The sequence below is a fragment of the Rhipicephalus sanguineus genome, chromosome 9, assembly GCF_013339695.2.
Source record: "Rhipicephalus sanguineus isolate Rsan-2018 chromosome 9, BIME_Rsan_1.4, whole genome shotgun sequence".
Classification (NCBI taxonomy): domain Eukaryota; kingdom Metazoa; phylum Arthropoda; class Arachnida; order Ixodida; family Ixodidae; genus Rhipicephalus; species Rhipicephalus sanguineus.
The window spans coordinates 63318504-63338360 of record NC_051184.2 but is presented as its reverse complement, the minus strand read 5'-3'; the positions used below and the strand labels follow the sequence as shown (position 1 = coordinate 63338360).

Below are 19857 nucleotides of genomic sequence, written 5' to 3'. Positions count from 1 at the left end.
GTTGCTTTTAAAAGGCTGTTACGCTGCTACCGCAAAGACCTTCCACGTGCAGGTCCCGGGCACTGACCTGCCGCTTCAAATTTCCTGCAGCGCATCCTGGCAAAGAACTGTAGCTTCGCGCCGAGAAATGTACCACGTGACTGCAAGAATAGGCAAGCAGCTTTGGCTAAACTGTCAAGTGGACAGCGCCGCACGATTCAAACGCGTGATAGCGAATCAGGGACGGCCACGTGAAGCGACAGAGGGGGCCGAGCGTTCGCACCGATGACATAATAGTCAAACGCTTCAACAGTAGCCCCGCCCCCACCTCGTCTCGCACCGTCGGCGAAACAAGTTACAGTCTAATGCATAGCGATCTCGATGGCGCTAGCGCGCCGCCCAAAAGCAAGCAAAAGGAACGAGCGCATATAACGTAGATGGCGCTGCACCGTCGCGGGCCTCCCGGCCATCACGAGGTCCGATTGCCGAAAGCCCTTGCGTGCCACTTCATTGGTTGGCGGCCGTCAAAGAGTACGTAAGCACAGGGACTAGATGCCAAAGGAAGAGCCGCCGCTAGCAGAGCGGCTCTTCGTCCCATCATCAGGGCGGCTTCCTGCGCAGGGCGTTGTGCAGAAAGGCCAGCTTTCGCTCGAGCGCCTGCTTTTCGCGTACCGCCTCGCGCAGCAGGTTGAGCAGGCGGCGCTCGGAGTCGCGCCAGCGCCGGACGAGTTGCTCGCGGAGAGGCCCTGTAGGCAGACGTCGTCCAGCGGCCCGGACGCGGCCAGCGTGACTCGTCGGGGCTCCCAGGGCGGCCGCATTGCGAGAGGTCGCCCAGGGACTTGGCTCGCCGCCGACGCACCGGCACGCGAGGTGCCACGAGCGTCTCGAGGCTGACGCTTAGGAGTGCGCCCGCGCCCCGAAGGCGCGGCGAGCTGGGACGGGAGGCAGGACTGCTGCTGCTCGTTGATGGGGAGCCTGCGAAAAGGTGGTACGCTAATATCGTAATGCCGGATTATGCTCAGCAGGTAACGATTCGGCAAGATCATGGCACGAACAATGTTTTCTGTATGTTCTGTACCATGTATTGGAACCTCTGTTCGTTGACGGCTTTATTTTATTGCGATAGGAACTTGTCCTTAGTGCTTAATATTTTGTGTGTATGTGTTATAGGGAGGACTGGCTCCGTGTCCTCGCTGAAGGCTCAGTGCTGATGGTCGGCCGGAGCCCTCAGAGGAAACACGGGGGCAATGGCAGCGAAAACATTTCAACCTTCACTTCCCGAAGGCCAGGCCACGACTGGCGTTCCTCGTTGCTGCCCGAGTCACGCGCCGCGGGATGTCCATGTTTGTCTTCTACGGCTCGGCCGCAGCCAGGGCCCCCTATACTGCCTCTGACTGACCTATGCTCCTTATACTGACCGGCGTTGTCAGTATAGCGAATATAGGGATTATATGAAGTAAAGCCGTGTCTTGTGGAAGCTGTTATATATCCAGTGGTCATAGCTGGTCTGACACTTGTGGAATCTGTTGTCATGTATTCAGCGGCCATAGCTGGTCGTAACACTAGCGAAGGCCGGCTTGCAGTAGTACACGGGAGCGTTCCGATGATAAACCTTGACATGTTCATATCGGATTGTATGCATCTGCTTCCATCACTGGAACAGATCAGTGTGGACACGTAGTTGCTCTCTTCGGCGAGTGCACTTACTGTCGTATTTTGGTTGTAATAACTTTCGAGATGCTGTGTGCTGTTCCTGCTAACATCTGAAGCTGTGGAACAAGGAATATCGGTGGGGCTGACGTTTCGACAAGTGGCTTGTGTTCATTCCTGCCCGAGTGGCTCATTCTACTTAACATTCAGCACAGCCAGCACAACATCTCGGACTACGTCCAGAAGTGCCTCGGACAGTTCATCAGCGTAACCTTGAATTGAGGACTTGCTTACGTGGTGACAACTTCGAAAGTTTTTAACGTTTGCATTCATTCATTCATTCATTCATTCATTCATTCATTCATTCATTCATTCATTCATTCATTCATTCATTCATTCATTCATTCATTGTTTCGTCCCGTGAACCGCTGTATAAATTGCCTTGCTGACAGAGTTGCCTAAAAGTGTCCGCATGCCTAAAAAAAAAAGCCGGCAGATCCCACGCAATGTGGGAATCGACGTAATGCGAAGCAGCCAGCAAAGAGCTGCATATATAGTCTTGTTTGTCATTGAGGCAAACGAACTCATTCATGTAGTGATATCTAGTTCACTATATATCGCAAGTTTGTCATGAATGCATGCATGCACAATCTGGTATATGCCATGCTAATGAAACGTACATTCTGGTATATGTATACGATGCGTGATATTCGACACGCACTCCTGTCATGCCATACTGATTTTGGTATATATCCAGTTAACAAAACGGCCGCGAGCGCACCAGGAGCGTGGCGTCTAAATGATGCCCTACATTACATGCGCGTCATGACTGTCATATTAAATCCTGTTATTTATGTTCGTCAGACAGTCAAGTCACGCAATACCAATTTTGGTGTGTATGAAGCTACCGAAACGGCCGCCAACGCACCATGAGCGTGGCACGTAAGACATGCAGTACGTGACATGTGCGTCATGATTTTCATATTAACTACTGTTCTTTATGTTCGTCACACAGTCATGTCGCGCAATTGCAATTTTGGTGTATATCAATTTAGCGAAACGGCCGCCAGCGCACCATGAGCGTGGCATGTAGGTCATGTTATACATGACATGCGTGTCATGATTTTCATATTAACTCCAGTTATTTATGTTATGCACATAGTCACGTCGCATAATACCAATTTTGGTGCATATCAATCTAGCGAAACATACGCCAGCGCACCATGTCATCCTGTACATAATACGGGTGTCAGGAATTTCATATTAACTCCTGTTATTTATATTCGTCACACAGTCATGTTGCGCAATACCAATTTTGGTGTATATCAGTCTAGCGAAACGTTCACCAGGGCACCATGTCATGTTCTACATGACACGAATGTCATGATTTTCATGTTAACTCCTGTTATTTATGTTCGTCACACAGTCATGTCACGCAATACCAATTTTGGTGTATTTCAAGCTAGCGAAACGGCCGCCAGCGCACCATGAGCGTGGCACGTAAGTCATGCTGTACATGACATGCGTGTCATGATTGTCATGTGAACTCATGTTATTATGTTCGCCACACAGTCACGTCGCAAGATACCAATTTTGGTGTATATCAAGCTAGCGAAACGGCCGCCAGCGCACCATGAGCGTGGCATGTAAGTCACGTTATACATGACATGCGTGTCATGATTTTCATAATAACTCCTGGTATTTATGCTCGCCATACACTCTTGACAAGCCATACCAATTTTGGTATATATCAAATTAACGAAACGGCCGCAAGAGCACCAAGACTGTGACATGTAAATCATGCTTTACATGACATGCATGTCATGATTTTCATGTTACGACCAGTCATTTATGTTTGTCATACAGTCATGTTATGCCATACCAATTTTGGTATACACCCCATTAACGAAACGGCCAGGAGAGCACAAATTCGTAGGCAGATAGATAGATAGATAGATAGATAGATAGAGATAGATAGATAGATAGATAGATAGATAGATAGATAGATAGATAGATAGATAGATAGATAGATAGATAGATAGATAGATAGATAGATAGATAGATAGATAGATAGATAGATAGATAGATAGATAGATACGCTCAAAGTCGCAGAAGTTCGCTAAGAAATGCTTCGCATTTAAAATACGAATATGATCGATGGCTCAAAGTTCTAATGCTTTCAGTTCGTAATGTATGTTATGTCTGAAGACTGCTTTCTTAAAAATACCTAGCTTCTCGGATGTTGTGCCGTTATTTTGTGTAAGAGGTCTATGATATAGTTGAAATTGTTGTTTAAAATATACTGTGGTTCAAAAAATTGAGTATTTAGTCCGCAGTCCTTTCTACGCTTCGCCACTACGCAGTGCCGTAAAGTTAAGCGCCAAGAAGTCACGCGTCTACTAGGAAAAAAAGAGTATGTGTTGCCCTTTTTAGTGAGCCCTCACTTTCCATGTGTATGGCTCAGTTTTTTGGGTCCCACGACCCTCTGACCACAGTATCAAGGTCTTCAAAGGGAGTTCACGTGTCTCTTTAATGAGATTGATATGTGTGACAAGTCAGGAATCACAAAAAATTGTCAACGGACTCCTGTTTTTTTCTTAGACTCTAGAATCGGAACTTCATAAGACTAACGCCTCTGAACTCACCTCTGTGCTCCCGGACCAAAAGGGGCCCACTACTGGATGTAGCGCTGAGCGGGCCGTCGTCTTGGCGGCTCGTTGGCGACTCGGCCTCGTCGGCGTCTCGTTCCGATTGTTGCTGTTGAACACTGCGCGACCATTTGAGCAAGGTAAATGACAGACCATACATAGCAAAGTGTGGAAGATTACAGAAATCACCGTGCTCTGTTAAAGCGACTCTAAAGTGAAACACTAAGCCCGTTTGCACATACAAGGTATTATCTGAGTACTCTATGTTCATTAATTTCGCCATCATATTGACGCAAGATACATTCAAAGTACGCGCGTTAACAGTTTGCTACGCCCTTCTACGGCGTATTTGCGAAACAGAGGAAGCGAATCGCCGGTGGAGCACGCCACGATCACCGCTGAGAACTCAGGCACGTGCGAACTGCACGGGACAAGAGGAAAAGAAGAGGTACCGAACTCTGGTGACAAAGATACTGCGTTTTTGCAGTGTTAGACATGAACATTTCTCTGACTTGTTTGTCTTAGGGCACAAGTTCGCCCAGTTTAAGCTACTCAAATAAAGTATCATTCTCAAGCTGTGCGTGACAATATGTTAGTTATTATAAAAGGAAATGAAGGCCAAAGTCCCATGTCTGGATTTTGCGCCGAAACTTCAGAGCGTGAAAGTTGGTGTGACGTCACGAATTTCAGTGTCTATTTGATAGACACAATATTAATGAGAACTAACAGACAATAACGCCAAGGAAAGCACAGGGGGTGTTATCTGTAGTATTTAGAATGTAAGTGTCTATTTGAGTATTTTGGCCACAATGGCTCAACAAAATTTCCCGAAAACTTGCTATGCGGGGGTTTTGTGCCGCTTGGAACACAATGTGACCCATTCTTGAGAGGAAACGATTACGCATGCCCTAGCAGGCGCCGTTTCTCGTATACCAAGAGTATTCTCTCGGCAAGAGTGGAGCTTCCGGTATTGCCAAATTGCAAGTGGCTAACACGAGAAAAGTAATTTTTCTATTTAGTGTGCCTTGAAGTGCGAGAAAAACGCGAAAACATGTTTGTACGAGCTACATACGTGACATCTGTAGTAAGGGAGCAGATTAGCTTGATTGGCTTTGCATCGGGATGTGATTACATGGCACGAACGTGACTTGAACATGTACACGAAGAAAGACACGCGGAGAATCGCTCGCTTCTAACTACAGACTTTGCAGAGCGAATCATTGAGCGAGTTCGAGGTACATGTTAGATGTTAACAGCGCTTAGAAGAACACAGGTTAAAACACAAGAGAGGACAACAGACGAACCACAGTTCTGTTGTCTTCGTTGGTCCTCTGTGGTTTGTGTTGTTCAACGCTGTTAACCTTTAACTAACCGTAGACTTTCATTTTGTGTCTCTCGTGGCACAAGTTTTTGTTAAGCAGGTGACGCTTCGTGCTATCAAACAACATGGTGATATTGAAAGTAGCACACAGCCCTATGTGACGTAACAGTAGTGCCTATACAAGAACTAATGAAACCGACAGACATTTAAGCCAAGGAAAGTATAGGGGAAATTATTTGCGCTTTCTTAGCTGTATTGAAATGATTCTCACTTAAATTGAAGAAAATTAAAGTGGGCGAAAAATCACCCTTTCCGTTGGCGGGATCCGAACCCACAACCTTCGAATTATACGCGTCCGATGCTCTTCCATTTGGGCTACAACGGAGGGTGCTCCCCTGTCCACTTTTTTGTAGGTTATTTATGTGTGCTTAATACCTGGGAGTGTTAGTCAGCGCCACCCGTAGCCCAGGCGGCGAATGTGGAGCACTCTTTGTTTGCCAGAGAGCGTCACAGGGCACGTGACCTTCACATGAGATGGTGGCTGACCAATAAACCCTCACATGCTACCTTAGGTATCAAGTCTGCCGGGAAGAAGCCCTCGCTATGGAGTACGAAACTGGGGGATTGTCCGAGGGACTTGTTTTTCTGTATTTAACACAACTAATGAAAGCGACGGACAGTTATGTCGAGGAAAGTACACGGGACATTATTTGTGATTTCTCAACTCCGTTGTAATGATTGTCACTTATATTGAAATAAATTAAAGTGGGTGAGAAGTCACCCTCTCTGTCGGTGGGATCCGAACCCACAATCTTCGAATTACGATCACAACCTTCCCAATGCGAACAAGTCATTCTGGTCAATAAAGTTAGTTGCCTTTCTTCTCCCTAATCACTGCCGCTCGTCTGTGTCAGTTTCACCGTTATATAAACACAGCAATACGGGAAGAAATATCTTCTGACATAACAATAAAGAAAGGCGGGAAGTTAGGAGCAATAAACAATAAACGAAGACAATAAACGAAAACAATCTAAGTGTACATGGCCTGGCTCTCTGAAATAATAATTATTTCATCTATTTAATTAGATAACGACAAATAACGCCCTTGATTTATTTCGTATAAACGAACATCTATCGGTTCCATATTTTCTTCCTCATCAAAGCTGTCGCCTCTTAAAACTTTTTTCCTCGAAAACTTTAATTTCATATTACCTCACGAGACCGTACTGCCGTACATTTGGAGTAAATAGAAAACGGTCTAATCATGTTAGCAATAAATGTGTCACAAGAACCGTGTTTATTGAAAACAGGATCTCTCTGTGCCGTGTATTACGCATACGCAGACAGTGTACTTTTTACAGCTACCACATAATATTGAGGCCCCGGTTGTGAAGTGACGCAGTGTAATGAAACTCAAGCTTTCGGCTTATTTTCCTTCAGATTTTTTTTCCCACATTTCAGCAGTTGCAGAAAAAAAGACTAGCATTCAGAGGAACTACTCACGCCCGACGCACTTCCTGGATCATCTCAAAGAACTGGGACTTGCTCTTCCTACGGCGAGCCTCCTCCTTGATTTTCTGAAATGAAATCATTTTATGAGTCATTAAATCATGCCTCTACTTTTGATGTCCACGCGTCATCGCTGTCCAGACTTGTTCCTTTCTTATTCTCTACGAAAGTAACTAAGGTAATAAAAGCGTGGTGTACGAATGGCCACAAGAGTTTCCTACAAGTGTCCAGATGAAAAGTTGTGGCTGTTTTTGAGCATGAGAAAGACCAGAGAGTGGCAGCGGTATCGGAACGGTACCTTTGTCACGTAAACAGGAAATGGGACACAGTAAGAATTATTGCTGTGACTAGTCATCTGTCTAAGGCAGATGTTCCGGAGCAGAAGACAGAAGCTTGCAGAGATGAGAACTCGTTGAACTGTGAATGACGCTTAGAGCCAACGCTTCGGCAAGCGAACCTGCATTCATCAAGGCAGCGTCTAGTGATGAAGACCAGTCAGTAATTACGCACTGATGAAGACCAGTACACTTGTAGAAATGGCTGCAACGACTCTCCCTACTCAACGATTTTCGATCAGTTTCCTGTCTGTAGCAGCAGGTGAGTCTTTTTCGCACTACCCCGTAATCGCGTTATTTTCTACCAGCATTACTAAGGTAATAATGTATTTCATCAAAACATATACCGCTAATCCCGGGCTGCAAAGTCATATGGGACGTAAGCAGCGACTGTTTATCGCTGCAGTTCAACAAGAGTTGAGACCGCGCTCATTAGAGGTCGGTTTCAATCGCACGTTTGCACTTCGTTTTTCATGCTGAACTCTGCATGAGTAAGAACGCTACGAGATGCGTTCCATGATGAACAGGATGTTTTACGAGTGCTTACCTTCAACACGGCTTCATGCTTCAGGAACGCTATGCACGTGGCTTAAACCGGGCTACGTTCGCACTTCTGAGTCATCCACTTCCAGTTACCGTTATGCTGCCTTGTTGTCCTTTGATAATTGATATCACCGTGCGCGCTTATTTCTTTATTTCTATGTGACCGGGATTCACGTGCTAGAACTCGTGTTACCAATGGGCGCAGGCCACGCTAGAATGTGTAAGGACCTTCACGATTTTGAAGTGTTGCGATTTTTTCGAAACTTCTTATCAGAATGCGCAGAAGACGTGGACAGTTAATTTACGAACTTCCACGAGCACCGGTCATAACGCTTCAGTGAACGATGCCACGTGTATAAATACCCGCAGGTCAATCGTTATCCACCAACGACGATTGTGCTCGCCGCTTTGTGCAGCGAGTGCTTCTTTTGCGATGCACAAGTTCAGCCAATAAATAACTTAACATTTACTGTTTGGACTGCCTGATTCTTCACCCTGACAACAACGGTGGCCCGACATCTCTATAGACAGTGGCCCGACGTCTCCATCTAGACGGTGGCCCGACGTCTCCATCTATGAAGGTTTATAGGAAACTGAATGCTCAGTTAACTAGTTTGCGGACGTGCCAAAAGTACGATACGAATGCGAGGCACGCTGTAAAGTGGGGGCTCCTGATTAGGTTCCACAGTTTGGGGTTCCTTAATGTGCAACTACGTCTAAGTACGTGTTCTTGTGAATGTGTAGGATCGAGGCAACACTGAACAAACGCACCAAAAGTGAAGACACGTACTCGCTTAACGCTCTTCTGGAACAGACTGGCGATTTGGCCTTCTCGAAGGTTGCTCACAATCTCCTTGGCCGAGTGATGTGGGGATACCAGCTCCACCGTGTTGATGAAGCGGTAAAGTTTCTGCAAAAAAAAAAAAAAAAAACACCGGTAAAGCGTCAACCACCAAGATACACGCGTAGAAGGCTGTCATGCGCGCAATTGTCTTCTCTGTGCCGGATCGATAACACTGCCGACTTGAAGTAGGTGTGTCAAACCACGAATACTGCGAAAAGGTGGCGCGTTCATATACCAAGTTCAGTGTGGGTACCTACCGAGAACAAGTAACTATTGCTGTTTTTAGAGCGCTCTTACACTTTAGATTTGATGTTCTGTAGAAATATTCGGATTAGCTGTAGAAATACTCGGAGTGCTTCTTTTCACTGCATAACTTTAAACCTTCCTCCTCATCTAGCCAAGTGTCGAGCCCTTAGTTCCATTTCCTCCCCAATTTGCCTCCACTGTTAAACATGAATAGGAGGACCTAGAAAATGCGATGAACATAAACGTCAGGATTGCTGCTTCTTGGGCTCGTTTGAATAGCCCAGTGTAATTTTCGGACGAGCTTGAAAAACAGGGACACAGCGAGGCACACATAAACCACAAACGAGTTGCTAGAGCGCTTTCGTTTGTGAATTATGCGTGCCTCACCGTGTGCTTGTTTTTCTAGCGCGTCCAACAATTACGCTAGAATAGAAACGATGTCCGCAAAGCAGAAGTCCTCACTTATCTTAAGAAAACGAGTGCTGTGAGAAGTTCCAGACAATGCCCAACTGCCGTGTCTTCTATCGGGAGGCCAAATAGGTGGGAAGGTCAGAATGACAGTGCTATATGGACGTCAGTACAGACCTGGCTGAAAAACATGAGGTTCGGGCTCTTCCAGAAGCAGTTTCGCGAGCGGGCCCTGAGGCCCGGCAGAGCGTAGCGGAAGACGAGGTGCTCGATGATGAGAACGAGCGAGCCGGCCAGCAGACCGACCAGCAGCATCAGAAACAAGCCGGCCACCGCGCGCACGCCCAGCGGAAGCGGCTTGTCCAGCCGCTGCAGCAGGCCATCCTGCGATGACACACCGCGGAGCAAACGAAATTCCATTCAATGCCCTCATTCTGCTTTTGCATGTGAAGGAGACACTGTGGGCGGCTTTAGACGCACGACAATCCGAGAAACGCAGAAGCATTCATCTCACGTCGTGTTACGCTTTCGACCGCGCGATGGTTAAAAAGCACCGGAAAAGAATCAACAGTGCTGGCCACGTCTTAGACATTATTAATCAAACTTTTTCTATATAGAAAGACGACGAACTTCTCAGTACAAAGACGATATTACCTTCGACACGCGGGCGCCGCCATCTTATGCTGTTAAACGAATGCTTTCTTATTAAGTAAGAAGCGTTAGATGTCTCATTAAACGCGTAAACTGACCGTCGGCGTCGGTGCTGTCAGGGTCCGGCGGCGTCGGCGTCAACACGACTGATGCAAAAAAGACAACACGCGATGACGTCACCATGAAGTCACATAACGTGACGTCACGTGATATCAAGGAGGCAGTGCAAAACCAGGTGAGGCGCACAAAGCTTGCAAAGCCCCCGATCCTGGAGGCAGTGCAAGGCCACGCTATATGCAGAAAGCTTCCGTAGGGGAGCTGGAAAGGATCAATACATCGTCTGGGAAGAAAATTAAGATGGCGTTCGCCTTCGAGTCGTCTTAGGCGAATGCATAAGAGACATTGTGAGTGAGTGTTTTTTTTTTTGTATGTCGTGACCGGAAATTGACAACTCGATGACACGTCGAATGCACCAACCTAGCCGTTTACATGCGCATGGGTCTACTACCGTAGCAGTGTTCGTTTATTTGTTATAGACACAAAAACGGGAAAATTAACAGCCCAATACGGTGGCATCGAAACGCGTCCAAAGAAAGAGCCTATAGCGGCAATCAAACTTACATATATAGTCACGATGGCATGAACATTGCTTATTTCTGTTACATGAAGTTCCGTACGATTCATCATCATCAGCCTGTCTACGCCCACTGCAGGGCAAAGGCCTCTCCCATGCTCCGCCAATCAACTCGGTCCTGTGCTTTCTGCTGCCACGTTATACCTGCAAACTTCTTAATCTCATCTACCCACCTAATTTTTTGTCTCCCCCTCACGCGTTTGCCATCTCTTGGAATCCAGTCAGTTACCCTTAATGACCACCGGTTATCCTGCCGACGTGCTACGTGGCCGGCCCATATCCATTTCTTCTTCTTAATTTCAACTATGATATCCTTAACCCCCGTTTGTTCCCTGACCCACTCTGCTCTCTTCCTGTCTCTTAAGGTTACACCTATCATTTTCCTTTCCATCGCTCGCTGCGTCGTCCTCAATTTAAGTTGAACCCTCTTTGTAAGTCTCCAGGTTTCTGCTCCGTAGGTACTATCCGTACTATCCGTACGATTACTAGTACTGAACTTGTTTGATCGTGAAGCTGTGCGCATTGCACTGAACTTGTGAAAGAGAAAACGTCACTGACACTTTGTATACAAAGCTCATGCCAGCATTGCACTGCATGAATGAAGGCATCAGTCATGTTTAATCCCGAAGGCAGTGAACATTATCGTACCTAAAATATTTTGCGTTGAAATATGTGATCTGTTCTGGGAATCGTGAAGTACGCGTTTCTCACACGGCGTTTTGAATGACAGACCGCGAACGGAAAGAAATAAATGCTGAGTTTGGAGTAACAAGAGCTGTTCACGAACTTTATACATGGCTTTAAAGGCGTAAATGGTCGTTCTGAAGTTCGAGAGGTTTAGCTTTACGTTTTGATAGTGAACAGCATTAGTATTTTTCGTATATAATTTCCAGAGCCGGCATCATTCTTGTTTCGGGAAAAAAACCCTGCAGAAGCGCTTTCAGCCGGAACATTACGTTCGGTCTTTAGGAATCACAATACGTAAACGTGTTTAAACGAGCTTGTTAAATCCTTAACACCACACGTATACATCCAAACACCTAATGACAGAGGACGTCTATTCGATTTGGGCATTTGAGGATAGCCCCTTCAGGCGAAAAGTACGATGCACTGTCTGCAAACGCGTCAAATTCGCATGACATTGCTCCAAGGCACTCAGTATTACACTTCAAGAAAGAAAATTAAGGAATGTGTTGTTTTGTGTGAGTGTCCGTAATTCATGTTGATTAGCATGTAATTAAATATCTACTTATTCTGCAATAAGTCAGCTTCAATTCTGGCATAAAACGCATCGATTGTTGGGCCCAAAGAGCATGCAGAGCTTTTTTTTTGCATTTTTTTCGAGCAAAGAAAAAAGATACTCTTGACGTTGGTCCTGGAACGGACGCGTCAATCGTCGAAAATGGTAGTGTCTCCAGCAAGCGATCCGCTGCAGCAATACGCAGCAGAATGAAGTTAAATGACCGCCAGTTGTCCACTCAGGAAGCCTGCACGAATGTGCACACTGAGTTTCAAGCCATTTGAAGAAACACGTGGTGCGTGCCGCGCCTCCGAGGTTGATGTGTATAATTGTAAAGACCGCCGCTGAAGGGGACAGAGCATGCTATAGGCTAAGGCCGCGCTTCGGGCTTGTCGGTGCTTCTTGACGGTCATTTGCATATAGCGCGTCTAAGACGGCACAAAGAGCGACGCAAAAAATACACGCATATCCTCGAAGTGAATGATGAGTGGGCAAAGCACTGGGGATCGTTCGGTTACCGTAAATCTCCAGTGACGTTGCCCACTCGCGCATGTAAATGAGTGTCAAGGCCTGTGCATATACAATGTGTTTTATTGATGGGCGCTTAATGTCGGCATTTTTGTGGTGTTCCGACCTTTTTATTTTGTGGCAGAAATGGAATGCGCGGTATGGAACGCATCTCCACGAAGTGAATGATGACGAGTGGGCGAAGCTGGGTCCCCAGGTCCATGATGTCTACGTTGAAATCGCCGACTAGTATAAAAGGTTCGTGCTTCTAGGTGTTTTATTATCGCTCGTCACAATTATGATTGATATTAGTCTATTGCTAAACCTTTTTTAGGGGATTTTATACACGGTGCAGTACCGTGAGCACGGTCACCACACAACGGACAAGCCTAGACCCTAAGGTGCTTCGTCGCTAAAACATACACAAAGCGCTAAGGCAACCCTGTGTGCACTTGTCTCTGTGCCACTCTTCCTCCCGCCGTAGACGGACTACGCCAATGGTATTTAGCATGCTACAGCAACTGTAATAACAACAGCAGAGTTGCACGAGCGGCTTTACACTGATAGTGATGCCGTATGCCGCAGAAGCACAAGAAAAAGAAGACCACAGGACAAGGGCCTTGTCCTGTGGTCAGCGCCTTGTCCCGTGGCCTTTTTTTTGCCTTGTGCTCTCCGCTTTAAATATGAAGCTTAAACAACTCGTCCAGGCTTTGATCCGTTTAGAGGGCACGGTGATTTGTTGAGTGCGCCACCACCACAACTTCGAGCGAGTGCTTCGTTCCATAGGGACACCCACCTGTAAACAGGGCGCGCGGCCGTACCACTTGCTGTGCAGCTGGTCGAGGTAGCCGAGCGCGTTGTAGCGCAGCACCAGCTCGGAGATCCCTTGAGCGAGTGGAAAGCCGCGGGTCATGCCCACGGCGTAGGCGTCGTCGAAGATTGAGTCGCCCAGCAGCCGCAACCGGCAGCTGGGCTCGTTGGCCCGGTAGTAGTTGAGCACGGCCGTGTCGCCGATGAGGACGTCGAGCGCGCCCGACCGGAGGGACTCCAGGCCGTCCTCGAGCGTGGGCACGCCGAACCGCTGGATGTGCTCCCAGAGGCGCTTATTCTCGGCGAACACGTAGCCCTCGGCGGCCGTGCCGCGGGCCGTGCCCGTGCGTTGGCTCAGCAGCTGCGAGGACCCGAGGGAAAATATTACCGACGTCACCTATAGAGCGACAGCAAAATGTCGCCGCCCAAGAACGCCACACAGATGGTTAACCAACGCAGGTGAAACGTGTGGCCCCGGTGTTTATCCCTTGCGTAATGGCCACGGTTCATTACAATCTTCCTCATTTATTGTTATGTCTGTCCAGAAATCTTAATGAGTATCTGCAGCCCGTATCTTTCCTTCTTCACTTAAGTGAACCAGTGGCGAGTAATGGCGCTTGCCCCATTTCTGTGGTACTTACGTTATTGCTTGCTTGCTTGCTTGATTGATTGATTGATTGATTGATTGATTGATTGATTGATTGATTGATTGATCGATTGATTGATTGAATAATTGATTGATTCCTCAACACAGTTGCACATACCCACTCTGGGGGATTGGCCAAGACTAACATATCGATGATAACTTGAAGAATTCTTCATTTTTAGTGGACCAGCGGTGAGTAGCGGGGCTTTCTGTGGAACACATGCGCTAGGAGTTTTTTTGCGTACGTAAGACGGAGGCCCGCTCAAGTTTCTCCGCCGACGCCAGCGCTTGCCATTCCGCTACCGGAGAAAACGAACTTCTGCCGATTGGTACGACCCCACTGTTCCCTTTGGTACCCCCCATTTGCGAAGCTTGCACTGCACGTGAAACGTCTCTCGTTCTGCGATGTCGCCCCGACGGGGGACTGGTTTGCGTTGTTAACTGCCATAGCAGCATTGTAAACACGAAGGGGTTGATTCCACTCGTAAAATTCTACTGATTCTAAAATAGACGGCACAAAAAGCAGACGACGGATATGCCTTATTGAACTGCGCTGAACAAAGTAAACATATTTCACTGCATACGCTAGCAGTGCGTGGTAAGAGTTCACGCGTGCAGAGAAGATCGGTGTTTGTACTAAGCATTCAACATCACCACAGTTCATTCCTGCTTCACAACTGCACTGATCAATTGAGTTACTGGGTGATACACGTCCGCGTCTTGGTTGTGCCGGCATTGAAGCAGACATTACTAGAGCGCGGTCAACTTCCGTCTTTTCAGTAATAATAAAAATTTACGAAGCTATATACAGTGTGGCGTGGAGCCAACTTACACATTTCAAATTGTTGAAGAATCCGCTGATGGCAATCGCAAGCCATTGATGACGAAGTTGCAGCAATTTATGAGGACCTACGGAGGCGCGTGCGCGACTTCAAAAGGCGTTTACAAGAACGCGTCGATGTCAAAGGACGCCATCCGCCAGATGTAGTTCTCAAGAAATAACCTTGTAACTTGGGGCAAATGAACGACATACTTGATCCTATTTATAGAAACCTATTTTTCCTCTGCATCCTTATATTATATGGCCACCTGAAATGTACGTTAATGAAAACCAACAGATAATGAGGCCAAGGAATGTACAGGGGAAGTTAATTGTCATGTTTTAACTGTGTTGTAGTGATTGCGACCTAAATGTGAAGAAAGTCAGGTGGGCGAATGAATGAATGATTTAATTAATAACCTTTATTTAAAATTAGTCAGACAGTTTTCTACGGAAATAACATTGTCAACGGCCTTTCGTACACTTTGCTTTTTTTTTACCCATTTACATCACAATTACTAAATACAGTTACAACAGTATAATTAACGTCCCTTATCATCAAACAAAGAAACGAGCACTTAAAATTCTCTACTTGAAATATGTCAGTTGACTCCCCGCCACCCTGTGTTTACGCTAGTGCCACTATTCTATATCATACAGGAAGTACTAGCGAAAGGGCCGTAGACATATGTCCAACTTGTGTTGTGCGGTGGTAGATTTTTATTTTATCTATTCACGTAGTGCCGACGGAAATGCGTGGTAGCTAACGGAGGCGACACGGATTTGAAGGACATATATTTTGCGGGTAACAGCACAATCCTGTCTCTTAAGGCAAATGTAGTCAATTTGGCACCCTATGCTGCCTTCTCTCGTTTTCTTCATCTTCCTTAGTCGCCACAATTATTTCCTTATGCAAAAAGCCCTTCGCGCCCAGACCAGGACGATGTCGTCCATTACTACCTGCTCCGCATCTCATGCAGGCTGAGTGCGACGCTGCCCCTTCGCGACACCCTGCAACCACGAAAGGAGTCCTCAGTCACGTGGATTTTCTTTGAACGCCTCGCGAGCCACGAAACCCGCGAAAACACGTGAAGAGTGCGGCCAAAGCTACGGGAACTCAAGGCGGCGTTAAGGGGTGAGCGGAGAGGTGACCAGTCGCGTTACGAGTTTTCTCTCCACATTCATAGACAGCGCCCGGAACCGCAGCGCCCCTCCTCAGTGCGGCACCGCAGCCCCTTCTCGAAGCGGGTCTCCCCTATATGCGACTTCGATGTAAAAAGTTAGCTGTGAGGACACGACACGAGTGAAATGAGAGTGGTAACAGAGGAGCCTCGTTTGTTTCTTGCGGTCGCTCGCGTACGTGTCTGCAACTGAACTTTCTTCTATGCTTGTGTGTTCTGGTGTGCCAGACTTCTGTAGCCATCTTCATTCCGAATACCACAAACATTTTATTGACAGATAGTGGAGGGTCTTAATCGGTGGCGTAGCCAGGGTGGATGGTTTAGCGGTTCAAACACCCCCTCCCCCTGGACTTTTTTTTACTTTTGTATGTGTATATATATACGCGCACACATAAGAACACAAGAACGAACATGGAGCACCCACGAACATGAAGGGCGAGCGGACCACCCCGCTCTCACAAATAGCAAAAATTACTGGCTACGTCCCTGGTCTAAATATAGCTGATGCTTTGAGTATTCACTCTTACACTAACGTGCCGCTTGAGCAAATGATAGAGAAGGAAGCTCTTCTTTCACATCTTGCGCACACGGTTTACATGTCTTAATTGTGTCATAAGTGTCATAATTACACACTACAGTTGAATGCTATAAATACCAACCCCTATACTTTTCATGGCGCCATTTTATGCCGATTTCATGAGGCTGTGTCTAACAAGAAGGAAGCCCTCGATCCACTCTCCCTCTTTCGTTGCTACGCGAGGCAAACGCGAGCAATATGGCAAGTGGTTTGGTGTGTACACTCACGCTGGTGTCGTGGAAGTCGTGCACTTGCATCTGGAAGAAGAGGCCGGCGAAGTGGGCGGCGATGTTGGCCGTGTACGAGGCGAGGAATATGACGGAGAAGCACCCCACAGGTTGATGAGCACCTGTTGGGCCACGACTTGGGCGCCTTGAAGGCCACGAGGTGCGAGAAGAGGAGCGACCACACACCCACGCGCCGACGCCAGGCTGAAGTTCTTGGTCCGCTGGCGGCCCCACGGGTTCAGGCCGAACGGCGAGAACCATTCGTACAGCGCAGCAGCTAGCGCTGTCACCTGAACGAAATTGTTAATTAAAAGGGGTCTCGTAGTAACTTGACTGGCTACCCTGCGTGGGAGAGGAGGAGAAGGGGACGTACTAAAATGGCGGAACATTTAATTATGTATAGGTGCGATATGGTCCAGTACATCTACGAACGCTCAAAACTTCACCTATATCATGAAGGGACTCCTTTGTGTGGTCCAGTGCGCTGGGGCTCAGTAAACCCACGGTATGGCCAAGGTAAAGCTAACGTCCACAAATGCCAATGTAAACATTCGGTCTTGCGTACTAAAACCACTATACGATTATGAGGCACGCCGTAGTGGAGGAGTCAATTTTGGCTCTCTTAGGGTTAGCATGCACCTACATCTAAGTATTCCTGTGTTATTGCACTTAGCCTACATCGAAATGCGGCTGCGGTGGCTATAGGAATCGAATACGCGTCCTGGAGCTTAGCAGCATGACATTTTACTTGATGAGGTACCACGGCAAGTGCTCACAAATATCATGCAGACGAGAGAATAATTAATAACAATGTTGTACTTTAACGTGGCGCTTGTAGCATGCTGATTTAGAAGCTAACTGGATGAATGGCCGAACAATATCGCTTCCATGGCGTCTTGCGCACCAATTGCCTTGTCAACCCACACATATCATGAAACCAGGTGCAGTGCCGTTATGCTATGGTTGCTTTGTGTATTCTTTGTTATTCAGATGTAAAAATTGAACATTCGGTGTACTTCATAGGCCCATATGTGTACTAATTGCACTTGTAGTAGTGATTTATGCGCAATGTATCGCACACGTAGTATGTGTACGCTTCGAACATACATTTGGCTTGGCACTAGCACGGACCCGTCGAGCAGTCTGTAATTTTGGAATTGAATTGTGTTTTGGGAAAGAGACGTCCAGACACATCTTTATGAATCTTTGTCGGCTTGCTGGCCCATATACTTTTGTGATATTATCTTGGTGAATATACACGTTTTGTCAATAAACGGTCATTTCGACCAGTGCTCGTTTCGCCAATGGCGCAATGCGGAGCCATTGGCATTTACTCAATCACGGAAGGTGGCCCAAGTATGGAAAGTAATGTACGTCGACAGCGCGTCGACCCACGCGCAGCGAGGTTGGAAGCCGCTGTCGAGCAGAAAAAAAAAAAAACATCTGATCACGGCCTTTTTTCCCAATTTCTGGGTGAATGGAACACGCATGGGACCATCACTTGAAGTACCACAACGTACCGAGTTCAAGGGCGAGGACTCTCAAGCTGCGACTCACTTTGAGGCTGAGGAAGATGGCGAGCCAGAGGGGCACACTGAAGGAATGAGGAAGGCCGAAAGGGGCACGTCGCGCTTGACGGCGTAGGCAAGGCACGAGACGCCCGAGTGGAAGTAGGGACCGGGGAAGAAGTCACCCAGCGGGACCGCGATGACGTCACAGAGTACGCGTCGCCGCTAGGTGGGCAGCCCCTGTGGATGAAAAGACGCAAAGTGAGCGGCATTCCTGCATACGCATTGACTTTACGCACCACAGACAAGAGGACATTAGGGATCGATAAAAAAAGGCAAACAAAGCGCGATGCCAGGTCCGCAGTGGTCGTGACGCTTTCTGCGCCACCGGCGCTGAAGTTGTCATGTTGAGGTGTCCCCGCTCAGCGGCGCACGCGCAGTACTTGCTCGGTGTGATAGAGGACTTTCTGAGACGCGGAGTGCGTTTCGCTGCAACAGCGAGGGCGGTAATGATTATCTTTATTAGCATCCCCTTTGAAACTCTGGCGGCGACAAATCAGGGTCATCATCATGTTGCAGCATACACCCTACATACCCTACACCCTACTATATTACTCTGCCTTATCACCTTTTTACAGCGAAAGCTGTTATGAGATCACTTCACCGGCCGTTTTGGCGCCGTAGTTGTCCGCCGCCGCCGCCGCCACCGGTGTCCGTAACCAGTATCGCTCGAAATAGAAAAAAAAATGAAAAAAAAAAATTCCAGGATGGAACGAGGTTCGAACCTGGGCCCTCTGCGTTGGAGCCCAGTATTCAACCTCTACCATGCCGTGCTTGAAATGCTTTGCAAAAAGGTCCTATACAGGCTTCATGTCGGGAAGGACCACATTAGCAAATGCAATATAGCGTGGAGACGAGTAAAAATAAGCACCAAGCGTCGCACAACGCGAATTCTGTAACCAGACGTCACACATGCGAATTGCACAACGTAGGTTGTTGAATGCTCCACCCATTACAAGGGCTCTGCCATAATTCTTCATCGTCATCAGGCACAGCATCAATAAAGTGCGCATAATGCCTTACTGCGTTTAGCAGGTACCAACGCTCTCCGTAGAATGACGAAATGTCACAGTGCTTGCTGCCCTACTTCTAAAAATTACAATGATTTATAGCGTAGTGGTTTCCTCGCAAGGCACTTTGTATTGGTTTACCAAGGAAGCCCATAAGCGCATGATCCATTTTCCTCGGGGTCTCAGTAAAGTTCTTTGTACCCCCCCCCCCCCGTCTCTCTCCACGTCAACGTATGTTATACAGCATGACGGGAGAGGGAAATAGCGACCGGCGTCACCCAATGCAAATTACAACTGGTGGGCCATTTAAAGATTCCTACCCATTACAAAGGGCTGAGCCATACTTCTTCACGTCATCAGTCGTCGCGTCAACAAAGTGCACATAATGCCTTAAAGACGTGTAGCTGGTGCCTCGCTTCTCCGCGAATGACGAATATTGGCTTAGTAGGGCTTCCCAACTTCACGAAAATTGTGATTTATGCGTAGTGGGTACCTTTCTAGTG

General features: G+C 47.3%; 1 pseudogene; it reads right to left on the bottom strand.

The window, feature by feature from the left end:
* Window positions 1–383: 383 nt before the first annotated feature.
* Window positions 384–18556, bottom strand: LOC119405594 (glutamate receptor ionotropic, NMDA 3A-like; annotated as a pseudogene).
* Window positions 18557–19857: the final 1301 nt, after the last annotated feature.